A 17138-nucleotide genomic window follows, 5' to 3' on the forward strand; every position below is an offset into this window, starting at 1 on the left:
TCTTCTTTGCTGCAGTGTGCTGGGGGAGCAGCATCAGAGCTGGTGACACCAACAGACTGAATAAACTGATCAGGAAGGCCGGCACTGCCATTGGCTGCAAACTAGACACTTTTGAGGAGGTGGTGAAGAGGAGGACATTGGACAGACTGTTATCCATCATGGATAACCCTGAACATCCTCTTCACCACCTCGTGGAGAGGCAGTGGAGCTCCTTCTCCAATAGCCTGCTCCAGCTTCACTGTCACAAGGACCATCCATCCATCCATTGTCTATACCCGACCATCCCTTTCGGGGTTGCGGGGTGCTGGAGCCTATCCCAGCTGTCAACGGGCGAGAGGCGGGGTACACCCTGAACTAGTCGCCAGTCGATTGCAGGGCAACATATATAGACAAACAACCATTCACGCTCACACTCACACCTAAGGTGAGTCACCAATTAACCTAATGAGCATGTTTTTGGTCTGTGGGAGAAAGTCAGAGTGCACGGAGAGAACCCACCCATGCACGGGAAGAACATGCAAACTTCACACAGAAGGGCCCTGCCCGAACTGGGGATCAAACCGGCGACCTTCTTGCTGTAAAGCATGCACACTACCTGCTGTCACAAGGACTGCTTCAGGAAATCATTCTTGCCATGAGCCATCACACTGTGCAACAGTAACTTAAACAGTTAATCCATCAACCTTGCAAACTCTTGTCTTTTACATATTATTTTTACATATTATCTGCACTACTGCAATATTGCACACACATATTCATGAAGCAGTCTAAAGTCTATTCCTTCGGCCACCCACCTGAGCCCAGACCTGATGCTGCTACTTCTCCACACCTCCTCCCTCCCCCTCGCAGCACCCCTGACACCAGCAGCACCCTTTTCACACCACTTAACCCCCCTCCGCTCCACATCACAGTCTACATCCACCTCTCCCCATGTCACTCTACAGGAGCCATCCCCTAGTCTCCGTCCCAGCCTCTCCATGACAGCTGAACAGGTGAGGAAGATGCTAAGGAGGATGAAGGCAAGGAAGGCTACAGGCCCGGATAGAATCAGCTCCGGACTGCTCAGGGACTCCGCAGATCAGCTCTTCAGGGTCCTCCTGCACATCTTTAATATAAGCCTCAGTCTGGAGAGAGTTCTAGCCCTTTGCAAAACTTCCTGTGTGGTTCCTGTCCCAAAGACTGCACATCCCAGGAAACTCTACCACTTCAGGCCGGTAGCCTTAACTTCTCACCTGATGAAGACTAAGACTAAGCCTAAGACTTACTTTATTAATCACAACAACACAAACATGCACATGCCATGCTTCGGTGAACACACAACAGGAACACAACATGCCTCAGTCAAATTATTTCTTCCGCATTTAACCCATCCTGGTAAGTCCTTCCTCTGCGGCAGACCAGGAGCGGTGGCCTGCCAGCCAACAGCGGCGCCCGGGGACCATTGGTCAGGTGGTGATCTTCTTGCATGTTTTTAGTGGGTTTTTTTGATGGAGGATACGGGGAGAACATGCAAACTCCACACAGAAAGGCCCCTTTCCTCAAGATAAAGGGCAGCAGGCACCAAAGGCATGGTGGAGGACATGCCACCCAGTGTCCACAGCGCCCCGGGCGGGAATCAAACCCGGGACCTTCTAGCTGTGAGGCGACAGTGTTACAATGTGCCAAAGAACTTGGGGAGGATTATACTTAACCACCTCCTCCTTCATCACTGCTTAGAGGGAAGCTGGAATTAGCCGGGTAGACTGCCACCTGGCTGTGTGGACCATCGACTACCTCACCAACAGACCGCAGTATGTGAGGCTTCATGACTGTGTGTCCAATGTGATAGTTTGCATCATGGGGGCTTCACGGGGGACAGTGCTCTCCCCTTTCCTTTTCACCCTCTACACATTGGACTTCAGATACAACACCAACAGCTGCCACATCCAGAAGTTCTCCAATGATTGGACGTGTATCACAGGGGAATGAACTTGAATACAAGGAGGTTGTAACGAACTTCGTCGACTGGTGTGGACTGAACCACCTGCACATAAACGCAAGTAAGACCAAGGAGATGGTGATTGATTTCCAAAGAAAGGTCCCACAGACTACACTGATGAACATCCAAGGCTTCAACATTAAGATCATGGGGGATTCCAAATACCTGGGTGTCAACCTCAACAACAAACTGGACTGGACAAACAACACAGATGCCCTGTACAGGAGGGGCCAAAGTCGTTTGTACCTGCTAAAAAGACTGATGTCCTTTGGAGTATGTAGGACTGAAAAGAGTGGGGAACACTCTAGGTAAGGTGGGGCATTGGGACACTTTGGAAAGAGACAGGGAACAGGCAAACCACAGTCAGATGATTGGGGAGTTGGAAGCAGGATACAGGCAGAGTGCAGTTCAGTTAGCTGCAAACGGGCATTTATTGATCATTCTCCTTTCTCTCCAAGCTTCTTTTCTTTAATGTTCAGTTTACAGGAAATTAGTTTGCGGGTGTGTGTGTGGTGTAACAACAAAGGAACCAAAAATATCCAGAAATAATATACATATACATAATCCATGGCAGTATTAACAAAACAAATTACCCAGAATAAATCAATATATTACAAATTAAATATTTACATATTTACATTTTAACTACTTCCAGTTACCAACATAGTGCTGTTATCGTTATCGCTGCTTGCAACACAAACAATACTCGTGGTAGTGCCGCATTCGCGACTTCTTCAAACAGCACGCAGATGTAGGATATACAGCCCATCATCAAAGGCAGGAGGAAAGGGAAACCACACTGCTGGCTCTGTCCTGAACTGACCTCTGGACACCATCAAGGTAGTGGGTGAGAGGATGATGCTAGTCAGGCTGACATCCAGCATGGACAACCCGTCCCACCTGCTGCATGAGACAGTAGGGGCCTGAAGCAGCTCCTTCAGTAGCAGACTGTTGCATCCAGTCTGTAAGAAAAAATGCTACCAACAGCTGTCCGACTGTTTAACGTCAGCATCATGTAATGTAGCACTGAGTTGATGCGGCTTTTCTCAATTCTACATCATAAACCCACTTTGTTTTGCACTACTGTTATCAATGCTAATATATGCTCACATTATCCATTTCATCTGGTGCAATTTCTAAGTTGTATATATCTCTCAACTATATAACACTATTTGTTATCCACATTGGCAACAGTACTTTTAGAAAATGTATATGTTGTGCATATACATAGTCTTAGTATTTGTTAGGTGCAATGCAACATATGTCATTAGTTAGTTTTCTCATGGCTGCACAGTGGCGCAGCAGGTAGTGTGCGTGCCTCACAGCAAGAAGGTTGCCGGTTCGATCCCCGGGCCGGGCCTTTCTGTGTGAAGTTTGCATGTTCTTCCTGTGCATGTGTGGGTTCTCTCCGGGTACTCCGGCTTCCTCCCACAGACCAAAAACATGCTCATTAGGTTAATTGGTGACTCTAAAATTGCCCCTTAGGTGTGACTGTGGTTATGGTATGTATGGAATGGTTATTTGTCTTGTGTGTTGCCCTGCGACCAACTGGCAACCAGTCCAGGGTGTACCCTGCCTCTTGCCTGTTGACAGCTGGGATAGGCTGCAGCCCCCTCGCAACCCTGAAAGGGATGGGCAGTATAGAAAATGGATGGATGGATAGTTTTCTCTATAAGAATATTAACAATAGTAGTTTTTACGGCAGTAGGATTTTTATGGCATTTACTTTTGTTTTTAAATCTGCACAAATGTACATATACATAGTTTTTCATCTATTCTGTATCCTGTACACTTTTTTTCCCGGCGTGGGATCAATAAAGTCTTATCTTATCTTATCTTATCTTATCTTATCTTATCTTATCTTATCTTATCTTATCTTATCTTATCTTATCCGAGTGTATACCATTATAAACTAGTGTCAGAATGCTGCAACTTTAAAATGCTGACACTAAGTGGAAGATGTAGCCTGTACATGTCAGGGTCCAACAGAGTGTACCTGTCCTGGTCAGAGAGGACACTGTAAACTGCTGCCTGGTCTTCAGACAGCTGCTCCTCCATGTTGCTGAGCACAGAGAAAAACTGCTGCAGACAGAGCATCATCTCCTCCAACTCATCCAGATAGTACTGTGGAGAAACAAGTGAAGAAATGAAGTATGGTTTTAACCATGTTAACATGTACATACAATGCTTTTTATATGCGACAAGACATGAGCCCTGTCAGCCAATGCCATGCCTGAGCATTTCCACCACATTCTCACAAACAAGGATTCAGATAACCAGGGTTTCATACATAACATACCTAAAGAACCAATAAACTTGTGGGATGGAGCTACAGTGAAACAAGGAGTATCAGCAGAGAAGCCAGGCGTAGCTACATATTGATATTTTGCAAGTTTCAAATCAATTCCAGATGTATTTTGTTATTGGTTACACAACTGCAAAAGAAGAAAAGGTGAGCCTTCATGTATCACAAAATAATCTGAAAATCTAAGAGCCAAACTGTAGCCTGCATAGCCTTTTTCCAGAACTCTGCTTTGCCACAAAAGTTTTATTGAAGTGAAATGCTGTTCTATCCATGCTGAGCTACAGTGTGCCAGATAGTGTTAGCCAATGTTAGCCTGGTAAGCTACATAATGCTTCAGGAGATGGATTGGGGGTGCTGACAAAGAAAGTTATGGCAGATGTTACTTAACTGTAACAGTTTGCCAGATAGCGAAGCTGCTGATGAGGTTTGTGTGTTTGATGAGCAGAGGTGAAGCTGCAGCAGAGAGGTGGACCAAATCAGACCAAATGACCTCATGTGTCTGAAAGTAAAGCATGCTAAAAAGTACTTTTGCTCTTCAGTCCATGTATTTGTTACTTCAAACCAAATGCAAGTGAATTGATCATGTTTACACAATGTAATCATGCAACTGATCTGTAAAATGTTCACTGTTCAGTGTTTTCCACTGGCTTTTCCTAGTAGGGCCTTGGTCAGGATACAGTTACATTCTAATAAAACCACTTGATGAAGGATAGAGAAAGCCCATGGTTGTGGCAGCTAAATGGATAAGTTAAGTTTATGATCTGAAACAAATGGCTCAAGAAAATTAGTGGTCCTGGTGAAGAACTTTAGTGCTGATTGCTGACATGACCAGGCTATTTGTGTCAGATATTTTTGCCCATCCACCACCCCAACCTCCACAGCCTTGCAGTATGAACCTCACAGTACTTAACTAAACTGGCAATAAAAATGCAGAGAATCACCATAAGAATGTAAACCCCTAACATAAAATAGCAAAGGCTTGACCATAATTATTAGGAGATTCTTTACAGGAAAAATATGACAAAATGGGACAGTAAAAAAAAAAAAAAAAATCACTCATCCCTGTCCTTACTATTGTGCTTTAGGCCTTAAAAAGTTGGAACCATCCATGCATGAGGTCAAATTAGTATCATATATTAAAACATTCACATTAACATTTGAAAGCCTGAAAATAAGCTTTAAAAATGTTTAAGACAGAAAAAGAGGAGTCTCAAGGGACAGCAGCAGCAGCTGAGCCAGCAGAGCACAGACCCCTTAGAGGAGAAGCAGCAGACTGTCTAAATCTGTGGCAGCAGGGTGGTCCTGATGGGCAGAGATCCAGTAATGGGAGCCGAGCCAGTTCAAAGCAAGTTCCACAGGACTGGACATTTATTTTTACTACTAAGCCTAACTGCAACTAGTCAGCAGTGTCACATGAAGAAAGTGATCAGTATGTTTTTTTTTTTTTTTTAAGTCTCTCTCGTGAGCAATGAATTTGAAACGAGCCGTTACAGCTCATTTAAAAACATACAGAAAAAAATTAAAATGAACTATTTATTTATGAACTTATTTTGGGACTGTGAACTTAGTTCAAGATAATTGTTAACTATGAATGTGAACATGTTCTTTTTAATCTGTGTGAACTGAACCCTGCGCTACCTCTTTTGAAGTGTGAAATTGCTTCCATGTTGAGCATGCCATTGCACATGCTCATTAGTGTTACTACCAACACTTTATAGTCTCCTCACAGAATCCTCTTTTATGGGACCATAATCTAATAGCTTTTGATTTCGTATATTAAAAAATTCCGACACCAGATTCCTATCTGTGCTGTAGCTAAATTTAAGGATATGAGCCCATTAGCATTTAATTCAATGCCATGTCTCAGTACAACAGAGGACTTCTGTGCTAACAGTCCTTCCCAAAATGACTACCAGGTTGATAGTGCTCCAACTTCATTACATTTGACACTTGAGGCCAAATAGTTATCCCGTTGCCCTTCACAAACCAATTTTAATTTTAATCTTCTTTATTAGATACGATCAATCTGTCTTTATCCATAGGCTATATATAACAATCCTTTAGCTGTAATAAAATCTTATCTTAAAAAGCTTACTCTTGATCGAGGGGTTTTAGTCAACTATAGACCTATGTATATCGAACCTCCTCTTTCTCTCAAAACATTTTGAGAAAGTTGTTACAACAATAGCATATTTGAGGATTTCCAGGCAGGATTTAGAGTACATCATAACACAGAGACAGCATTCGTTAAAGTTACAAATGACCTTCTAATTGCATCAGACAAAGGACTTGTCTCTGTACTAGTCTCATTAGATCTTAGTGCTGCATTGGAAACCACTGACCACAGTATCCTGTTACGGATTCTGGAACACTTCATTGGCATTAAGGGAACTGCACTAAGCTGGTTTAAATCCTACTTTAAGGTGGCACTATACAAATACAATTGAATGAATTGAACTGAATTGAATTGAATTTAAAAAAAGACAGATTTATAACACTGAAAACATTGCACTGAAAGAGTAAAGCAATTATTCTCTCAAATCTATTATGTACTGGTTAATCAGGGACTGCTGTTTTCTTTGTTTATACACTTAGTTATATTTCAAAAATTGCTGTTATTCTATATTATATACTTAGTTATAGTTACTTACTTATATCATATTATTGTTATATCATATTTTCCCAATGCATATTCTATAATATGTATTACATATTATAATACATATTATTATTATATAACATTGTACTTAGTTATATTTAGTTCTGTTTTTGAAGAACATTCTTTTCTCTTAGTTTTATTCTCATCTTTATTAATCTTTATTGTATACATTTTATGTTTATGTGTATGTTTAACCTTTTGCTGCAACAAAAGAATTTCCCAAATTGGGGTCGATAAAGTCTAATTCTAAGTCCAAGTCTAAGGGATGGCGCACATTAACCAACATTGCTGTAAAAGCTCCCAGAATTAGCTAAGAGGCTATTTTTCCTCTGTGGTCCCTGGACAAATGTGACATAGTCACCTTAAACACAGAATCTGACAATGTAAAATTACAGGGTTACTGGACTGTAAAGTGAAAGCTTGTACAACAATAACAGTAGAGAAAACACAATGTTTAACCTTTGATATGTCAGTGGAGGCTCCTCCTTGAACTGCCACCTTATCGTGGTGGAGGAGTTTGAGTACCCGAATGATCCTAGAGGCTATGTTGTCCGGGGCTTAATGCCCCTGGTAGGGTCTCCCAAGGCAAACAGGTTCTAGGTGACGGGTCAGACTAAGAGCAGTTCAAGAAGCCCCTTATGAAAGAAATTAAAGCAAGGAAGCGTACGTCGCCCGGATTGGCGTCACCGGGGCCCCGCCCTGGAGCCAGGCCTGGGGTTGGGGCTCGCAGGCGAGCGCCTGGTGGCCGGGTCTTTGCCCACGGGACCCGGCCGGGCACAGCCCGAAGGAGCGACGTGGGCCCGCCTTCCCGTAGGCCCACCACCCGCAGGAAGGATCAGAAGGGGCCGGTGCTATGTGGAATGGGTAGCAGTCGTGGGCGGGGGCCCCGACGACCCAAATCCTGGACAACGACTCTGGCTATGGGGACATGGAATGTCACCTCACTGTGGGGGAAAGAGCCTGAGCTAGTGCGGGAGGTTGAGCGGTACCGGCTAGAGATAGTCGGGCTCACCTCCACGCACAGTCTGGGCTCGGGAACCCAACTCCTTGAGAGAGGCTGGACTCTCTTCTACTCTGGAGTTGCCCGCGGTGAGAGGCGGCGAGCTGGTGTGGGCTTGCTTATAGCCCCCCAGCTCAGCCGCCATGTGTTGGAGTTCTCCCCGCTGAGCGAGAGGGTCGCTTCCCTGCGCCTTCGGGTTGGGGATAGGTCTCTCACTATTGTTTCGGCCTACGGGCCGAACAGTAGCGTAGAGTACCCGGCCTTCTTGGAGTCCCTGGGAGGGGTACTGGAAAGTGCTCCAACCGGGGACTCCATTGTTCTGCTGGGAGACTTCAATACTCACGTGGGCAGCGACAGTGACACCTGGAGGGGAGTGATTGGGAGGAACGGCCTCCCCGATCTGAACCCGAGTGGTGTTCTGTTATTGGATTTCTGTGCTAGTCACAGTTTGTCCATAACGAACACCATGTTCGAGCATAAGGGTGTCCATCAGTGCACGTGGCACCAGGACACCCTAGGCCGGAGGTCAGTGATCGACTTTGTAGTCGTATCATCTGACCTTCGGCGGTATGTCTTGGACACTCGGGTAAAGAGAGGGGCTGAGCTGTCAACTGATCACCACCTGGTGGTGAGTTGGATTCGCTGGCAGGGGAAGAAGCGGGACAGACTTGGCAGACCCAAACGTACCGTGAGGGTCTGTTGGGAACGTCTGGCGGAACCCGCTGTCAGGGAAGTTTTCAACTCCCACCTCCGGGAGAGCTTCAACCAGATCCCGAGGGAGGTTGGAGACATTGAGTCCGAATGGACCATGTTCTCCACTTCCATTGTTGATGCAGCCGTCCATAGCTGTGGCCGTAAAGTCGGCGGTGCCTGTCGTGGCGGCAACCCCCGAACCCGGTGGTGGACACCGGAAGTAAGGGATGCCGTCAAGCTGAAGAAGGAGTCCTATCGGGCCTGGTTGGCTCATAGGACTCCTGAGGCAGCTGATGGGTACCGGCAGACCAAGCGTGCGGCAGCTCGGGCGGTTGTAGAAGCAAAAACTCGGGTCTGGGAGGAGTTCGGGGAGGCCATGGAGGAGGACTACCGGTTGGCCTCGAGGAAATTCTGGCAAACCGTTCGGCGCCTCAGGAGGGGGAAGCAGCTTTCTGTCAACACTGTTTACAGTGGAGGTGGGGAGCTGTTGACCTCGACTGGGGATATTGTCGGGCGGTGGAAGGAATACTTCGAGGATCTCCTCAATCCCTCTGTCATGTCTTCCGTAGAGGAAGCAGAGACTGGGGACTTGGAGGTCGATTCATTCATCACCGGGGCTGAAGTCACTGAGGCAGTTCGCAAGCTCCTCGGTGGCAAAGCGCCGGGGGTGGATGAGATCCGCCCTGAGTACCTCAAGTCTCTGGATGTTGTAGGACTGTCTTGGTTGACACGCCTCTGCAGCATCGCGTGGCAGACGGGGACAGTGCCTCTGGACTGGCAGACTGGGGTGGTGGTCCCTCTTTTTAAAAAGGGGGACCGGAGGGTGTGTTCCAACTATCGGGGGATCACACTCCTCAGCCTCCCTGGTAAAGTCTATTCCAGGGTACTGGAGAGGAGAATCCGGCCGATAGTCGAACCCCGGATTCAAGAGGAACAATGCGGTTTTCGTCCTGGCCGTGGAACACTGGACCAGCTCTATACCCTCCACAGGGTGCTTGAGGGTTCATGGGAGTTTGCCCAAACAGTCCACATGTGCTTCGTGGACTTGGAGAAGGCATTCGACCGTGTCCCTCGCGTCATTCTGTGGGAGGTGCTCCGGGAGTATGGGGTTGGAGGCCCTCTGTTGAGGGCTGTACAGTCCCTGTACAACCGGAGCAGGAGCTTGGTCCGCATTGCCGGCAGTAAGTCGGACCTGTTCCCAGTGCATGTTGGACTCCGGCAGGGCTGCCCTATGTCACCGGTTCTGTTCATCATTTTTATGGACAGGATTTCTAGGCGCAGCCAGGGGCCGGAGGGGGTTCGGTTCGGGGGCCGGCAGATTTCGTCTCTGCTTTTCGCGGATGATGTTGTCTTGTTGGCTTCCTCGAGCCAGGACCTTCAGCATGCGCTGGGGCGGTTCGCAGCCGAGTGTGAAGCAGCTGGGATGAGAGTTAGCACCTCCAAGTCCGAGGCCATGGTTCTCGACCGGAAAAAGGTGGCTTGCTCCCTTCAGGTTGGAGGAGAGTTCCTGCCTCAAGTGGAGGAGTTTAAGTATCTTGGGATCCTGTTCACGAGTGAGGGAAGGATGGAACGTGAGATTGACAGGCGGATCGGTGCAGCGGCTGCAGTAATGCGGTCGCTGTATCGGTCTGTCGTGGTAAAGAAGGAGCTGAGCCGAAAGGCGAAGCTCTCGATTTACCGGTCAATCTACGTTCCTACCCTCACCTATGGTCATGAACTTTGGGTCATGACCGAAAGAACGAGGTCCCGGATACAAGCGGCTGAAATGAGTTTCCTCCGCAGGGTGGCGGAGCGCTCCCTTAGAGATAGGGTGAGGAGCTCTGTCACCCGGGAGGAGCTCAGAGTAGAGTCGCTGCTCCTCCGCATCGAGAGGAGTCAGCTGAGGTGGCTCGGGCATCTCTATCGGATGCCCCCTGGACGCCTCCCTAGGGAGGTGTTCCAGGCATGTCCCACCGGGAGGAGGCCCCGGGGAAGACCCAGGACACGCTGGGGTGACTACGTCACTCGGCTGGCCTGGGAACGCCTCGGGATCCCCCCGGAAGAGTTGGAGGAAGTGTCCGGGGAGAGGGAAGTCTGGGCGTCCCTGCTCAGACTGCTCCCCCCGCAACCCGGCCCCGGATAAGCGGAAGATAATGGATGGATGGATGGATGTCAGTGGAGGTGACAGTCGTGAAGAGGAGCTCTCCTAGAATCTAGTTCATGAATGGATTATTCAGTGAATAGAAATATTCAAAGATTTCTCTTTCTTTAACCTTGCACTTGTTAGGCTTTGCCCAAATTTAGCAGTTACTGGACTCAGTGTACAGACCAGGAGACAAGAGTAGGAAAAACAAAACCAAATATATTAATAATGATAACAAAAAACACACTCTTAAGGAGTGGAGAGAACAAACAAAAGGCACACTCATAAGGAGTGGTAACGAAAAACAAAAAATGCACTCAACGAATGGAGAGAGCAAAGAACAAAAGGCGCACTCGACCAGTGGAACAAACAATTTCCCCACGTGGGAGGCTGAGGCTGGGCAAGGGCTGAACGTGGCTGGTAGGCACTGTGAACAAAGCACAGGTGAGGCTTTCTTGTGAAGGGAAAAAAACACCAGCAAAAGACAGAGGCAAGGCAAGGCAAAATTTCTTTGTATAGCACAATTCATACACACAAGTAAAAGACAATAATTTAGCATTTAGAATGATTAAAACCACTGAGCAAATACATTTACTTTAAGTAAAAGCTGTAGCAAATAATAATGTTTTCAACCCTGATTTAAATGAGCTGACACTTGGTGCAGACCTCAGGTGTGCAGGGAGAATGTTCCACAGGTGAGGAGCATAATAACTGAAAGCTGCTTCACTGTGTTTGATTCTCATTCTGGGAACACACAATAGACCTGTCCCTGATGACCTGAGGGGTCTGGATACCGCATATGAAGTTAATAAATCTAGAATATATTTTGGTCCTTGACCATTTAATGCTTTGTAGACCAACAGTAAGATTTTAAAGTTGATTCTTTGACTCACAGGAAGCCAATGTAGTGATCTGAGGACTGGTGTGATATGGTCCATTTTTCTGGTGTTTGTAAGGGCTCGTGCAGCAGCATTTTGGATCAGCTGTAGTTGCCTAATTGATTTTTTGTTTAGGCCAGTAAAGACTCCATTGCAATAGTCCAACCTACTGAAAATGAATGCATGAACCAGTCATGTCTTCTTTGGACAGACATCCCTTGATTCTGGTTATATTTTTCAAGTGGTAGTAGGCTGATTTGGTCATCAGCTTTAAATGGTTGTTAAAATTCAGGTCTGAATCAATAATTACACCAAGATCTCTGGCTTTATCTGTTGTTGTCAGTAAAAAAACAAAAACAATCACTTTTGTTTTATCTGCATTAAGCTGAAGAAAATTCTGGCACATCCACTCATTGATTTGATGAATACACTCAGTGAAAGTGAGGGACTGTAGTCATGTGATGACACAGAAATATAAAGTTGTGTATCATCTGCGTAAGTATGATAAGAAATATTATGATGCTCCATAATCTGAGCTAGGGGCAACATGTAAATATTGAAAAGAAGTGGTCCGAGAATGGACCCTTGTGGCACCCCACACATTATCTTTTTTCGTTCAGACACATGCTCACCAATTGACACAAAGTAGTCTCTATCTTGTAAATAGGATTTGATCCAGTGTAGTACAGTGCCAGTAAGTCCCACACACTTTTCCAGTCTGTCAAGAAGTATGTCATGATCAACTGTATCAAAGGCAGCACTGAGATCTAATAATACTAAGACTGAGGTTTTGGAAGCATCATTATTCAGATGTATGTCATTTAAAACTTTGATAAGTACAGTCTCAGTGCTGTGGTGTGGACGAAATCCAGATTGAAATGCATTAAAAATATTGTTCTGCATCATGAAAGCATGCGTTTGTTGAAAAACAACCCTTTCAATAATTTTTCCTAGAAAGGGAAGATTTGATATTGGCCTGTAGTTACTAATTACTGAAGCATCCAGATTAGTCTTTTTTGGAAGAGGTTTTATTACTGCAGTTTTCAAGGCCTGGGGAAACTGACCGTACTGAAGAGAATTATTTATTATCTGCAACACATCTGAAGCTATGCAATTAAAAACATTTTTAAAAAACTTTGTTGGCAGAGTATCAAGGCAGCATGTTGTGGATTTTAACTGTGATACAGTTTCTGTCAGCCTTGTATGATCTAGAAGGTTGAAATGTGATAGATTAACTGGAGAACAAGAAGGCACAGATAGACTTATCATTTTGCCTGAGTTGGAGCTGCACACTGTTTGTCTTATCCTTAAAATTTTATCTGTAAAAAAGGCTGCAAAATCATTGCATGACTTGGGTTTGTCAGTCTGTCCACAACAGAAAACAAAGTGCGGGCATTATTACAGTTTCTGTTGATAATCTCTGAGAAGAATGCTTGCCTTGCCTTCTTTAGTTCATGGTTATAGGTATGGAGACTGTTTTTGTAAATCTCATTGTTAACCTGGAGTTTGGTTTTTTGCCACTTGCGCTCTGCCTGTCTGCAGACTCTTTTCTGGACTTTGACCAGTGCGGTGTTTCTCCAAGGTGCCTTTTTCCTTCCTGACAGAGCATTGGTCTTAATTGGGGCGATGGAGTCAATAATAGTCATAACTTTGGAACTGGAATTATTTACAAGGTCATCAGTTGAAGCTGAGGGCAGTGTTGGTGATGGTATAAAAGACTGAGTGAAGACTGCACAGGTATTATCATTAATATAACGCTTTTTGATTACCTCTGTTCCACTTTTGTTAAGAATAGCAGGTGTGGCCATTTTAAATGACACACAGTAGTGATCAGAAAGAGCAACATCCGTCACCACAACCTCAGCGATATTAAGCCCTTTGGAGATAACCAAATCTAATATATGCCCTTTGTTATGTGTTGAATGTGTTACGTGCTAAGATAGGCAAAAATGATCCAGGATGTTTAAAAGTTCTTTAAACACATCCATCCAACATGAATGTTGAAATCACCCACTAACATAACACAGTCAAAATCAATACAAACAACAGACAGTAGATTGGCAAACTCATCAGAAAACTTTGTATTGTATTTAGGGGGCTTGTAGATGGTTATGAAGACTGATCGACAGGGAAACTTTGATTGAATGCCAACATATTCAAAAGATTCAAACTGACTGTAAGAGACTCTCTTGCATTGAATGCTATCATTAAACAAAATGGTGACTCCGCCTCCTCTCTTATGCATTCTTACTTCATTTATGAAACTGAAATTCGGAGGGGCTGACTCATTGAGAACTGCTGTGCTGTTATCTTGTCCTAACCAAGTTTCAGTTAAAAACATAAAATCAAGCTTGTGCTTGATGATAAGGTCATTGATTAAGAATGATTTGCCTGCCAAAGACCTAACATTTAAAAGAGCTAAGTTAAATGTGCTAAAAAGTCTAACATCCCCATGTTTTAGAACATACTGTGGCTGACATGGAATACATGTTAAATTCGATGATGTGATGTTTCTGAGATGGACCGATCTTCTCCTCCTACCTATTGAGACATAAAATCAATGAAGCTTCCGGTACAATGGGCCCTGGCTTTTCCTTGGAAAAGTCAGGCACAACATTTGCCTTAAAAGCTGGACCCAGAACACATCAGTTACCAACACAAATAGGTGGCTGTGCTGGGCTCTTACTAGGGGACTGGAGTAGGTTCAGATCAAGCTGTGGAGGGGGTGGAGGTGGTGCCCGTCGGCGCTGTGGTGGTGGAGGGGGACAGGGTGGTTGTAGGGGGCGGGGTGGAATTTGGGGGGACAGGATCCCAGATGGGCGAGGAGTAAGCCTGATACCAGCACTGACAAGTTTGTTCATTTGGTCAGTAAACTCCAGTAGGGGGGAGGAGGGTGATGGGATACCCAGTGAAGATGATGAGTTGGATGGAGTTTGAGCAGTTGGAGATGGTGGCCTAGGTGGAGAGATCGTGACATAGGTGGAGTTTTAGTGGTTGGAGTCAGTGAATCCTCACGAGCAGTGGCCTCTGGTGGAGGACATGAGGCATCCGCTTTTTTGCTCTGGCATCCCTCATGGTTAGAGCACTCAGGTGGGGGGGGGGAGTTGGTTCTCCTTCATGTTTTGGTGTTTGCTGCTTTTGTTTGGATTCCTCTTGTCTCTTGTCCTTGGGAGTGGGAACAGTGTGACGCAGGAAGAAAGATAGGTTGGAGACAAAAAGTTTTACTCCTGACTTGTATAGGGAAAGTCTGTCTCCTTTGAAAAAATGTCTGCGGCCCCAGAAAAAGTTGAAATTGTCAATAAAATGCACTGAGTGGACATCACATGGAGTTGAAAGCCATCTGTTTACTGCCAACAATCTGCTGAATCTCTCTCCTCCTCCTCTGACTGGTGGTAAAGGCCCACTGAAGAAGACGTCAGCATTCAGAGAGCTCACTGTATTTAGCAGTTTACCTCAATCTCGTTTGAGCACTTCAGATTGTCGCAATATCATTTGCCCCTGTGTGCAGTACAAGGTATTTCAGAGTTGGAATTTCTGCAACAATACTGAGGATTTTGTCGGTCATGTTGGAGACTGTATCATCAGGAAAGCACAACACTTTTGTGTTTCTGCTGTACATTCTTCCCACATCTTTAATAGCAGAATCACCAACAATCAGAGTCTCAGGACCAGTCAGTAGCTTTCCTTGTAGCTTTCTAGCTTCTGACTTCCTGTCAGGCCTTACCCTTCTCTGTGAGTCTGAGAAGTTATCCAGGTTTTCAGTTGGTGATCCGGGGTCCTGCAGTAGTGGAGCAAACCAATTTTGTAACTGCACACTAGCTGGTTTGGGAGCTTTGTTGCTCAACTTCCCTTTAGCTTTTATCCACGGCTGTGTCTTACTCTGCACAGGTGTTGAGTAGGATGTTAACGCAGGCCAGCCTGTCGCATCACAGATCTCTGGGCGCTGGGTTCTACCTGTTGGACGTCTCCCCATATCAGCTGATTTACTCTTGGGCTACTCTGGCAGATTTATTACCCAGTACACAGCCCTTTGGTTTCGAGAGAGCTGTATCAGAGCTAATTAGCTGGATGTTGGCATTCTCCAGTCTGCTGTTTTGAGTCAGCGGCAAAATGCTGTCATTTCCACAAAGTCCGTTCACTTCTGCGTTTATTTCCAGACGCTGGACTTTAGTTTCCAACACTGCAACCTGCTGCAGAAGTTTGTAGAGGTCATCTGTGGAGAAAAGAGGCATCTTGGTGCTAATTAGCTTTAGCTGCCAGCAGGCTTTTTCTGTTGGTAGGCCGAAGCAGGCTTTTTCTGTCAGTAGGCCATTGCAGAGTGTATCCGTGAAATATCAGAGGTCGCAAGGGTCATCCACAACTTTTAAATGTTTGTCCATAAAATATGTCTTGAGATGTCCAATTCAGCTGCCAGAGGAGGAGGAGGAGCCGCACAGAGATCACAACTAGGCAAAGACTAGGGGTGGTGGCAATGAAAATCATCGATGAGGGATCCAGAATAAAGGAGTGGGGCACCCAGGAATGCTCCTCAGGGCCATACGCCTCCCCTTCCACCAGGTACTGCCAACCCCTGCTACGCCTCCTGGCATCCACCAGCTGGCAAACCGTGAACTCAGGCCCCCTGTCAATGAGCTGGTCGGTGGAGGGGGTTCGGCCGGAGGGCATAGGGCACTGGTGGACACTAGGTCGGGTTGGACCAGAACCGGAGCAGTGGTAAACAGTCTTTTAAGAATACTGAACACTTTGTCAGCCTTGTCCGGCCAGCTAAACTTCACTTCGGTAGAAGTCAGCTTGGTCAAAGGGGCAGCTACTTTGCTGTAGTCCCGGACAAACCTTCGATAGAAGTTGGAGAACCCCAGGAACCATTGCAACTCCTTTTGGCATGACCAGATATTCAAAGTGTCCTAATGGTGTGTTGAAGGCTGTTTTCCACTCATCCCCCTCCTTGATGCGACCAGGTGATATGCGTTCCTTAGGTCTAATTTGGTGAAGATGGATGATTCCTGGAGAGACTCGAAGGCAGAGTTCATTAGGGGTAGAGGATACTTATTTTTGACCGTGACTTCATTTAAACCCCAAAAGTCTATGCAAGGACGGAGAGTCTTGTCCTTTTTTGCCATGAAGAATAACCCTGCACCAAGATGAGAGGAGGAATGCCTGTCAATACCTGCAGCCAGAGATTCGGAGATGTATTGCTCCACAGCCTCTCTTGTGAAAGGTTGTAAAGTCAACTGGTGGGGAGAGGAGCCCCCGGGATGAGATTGATGGTGCAGTCACAGGGCTGATGCAGTGGCAGAGATAGGGCACACTCCTTGCTGCACATCCCTTTCAAATCATGGTAAGCCACTGGAATTCTGGAAAGATCTGGCGGTTCAGAAGGAGCAGAGACAGAACAGGCAGCCCCTTCCAGCAGGAGGGCTGGCTGAGCGGAGACAGAGAGCATGACAGTGGGAATTCCACCCCAATATTTTTCCCTGACACCAGTCAATATGTGGGTTATGCA

The sequence above is a fragment of the Chaetodon trifascialis genome, chromosome 18 (genome assembly GCF_039877785.1).
Source record: "Chaetodon trifascialis isolate fChaTrf1 chromosome 18, fChaTrf1.hap1, whole genome shotgun sequence".
In the NCBI taxonomy this organism is placed as follows: domain Eukaryota; kingdom Metazoa; phylum Chordata; class Actinopteri; order Chaetodontiformes; family Chaetodontidae; genus Chaetodon; species Chaetodon trifascialis.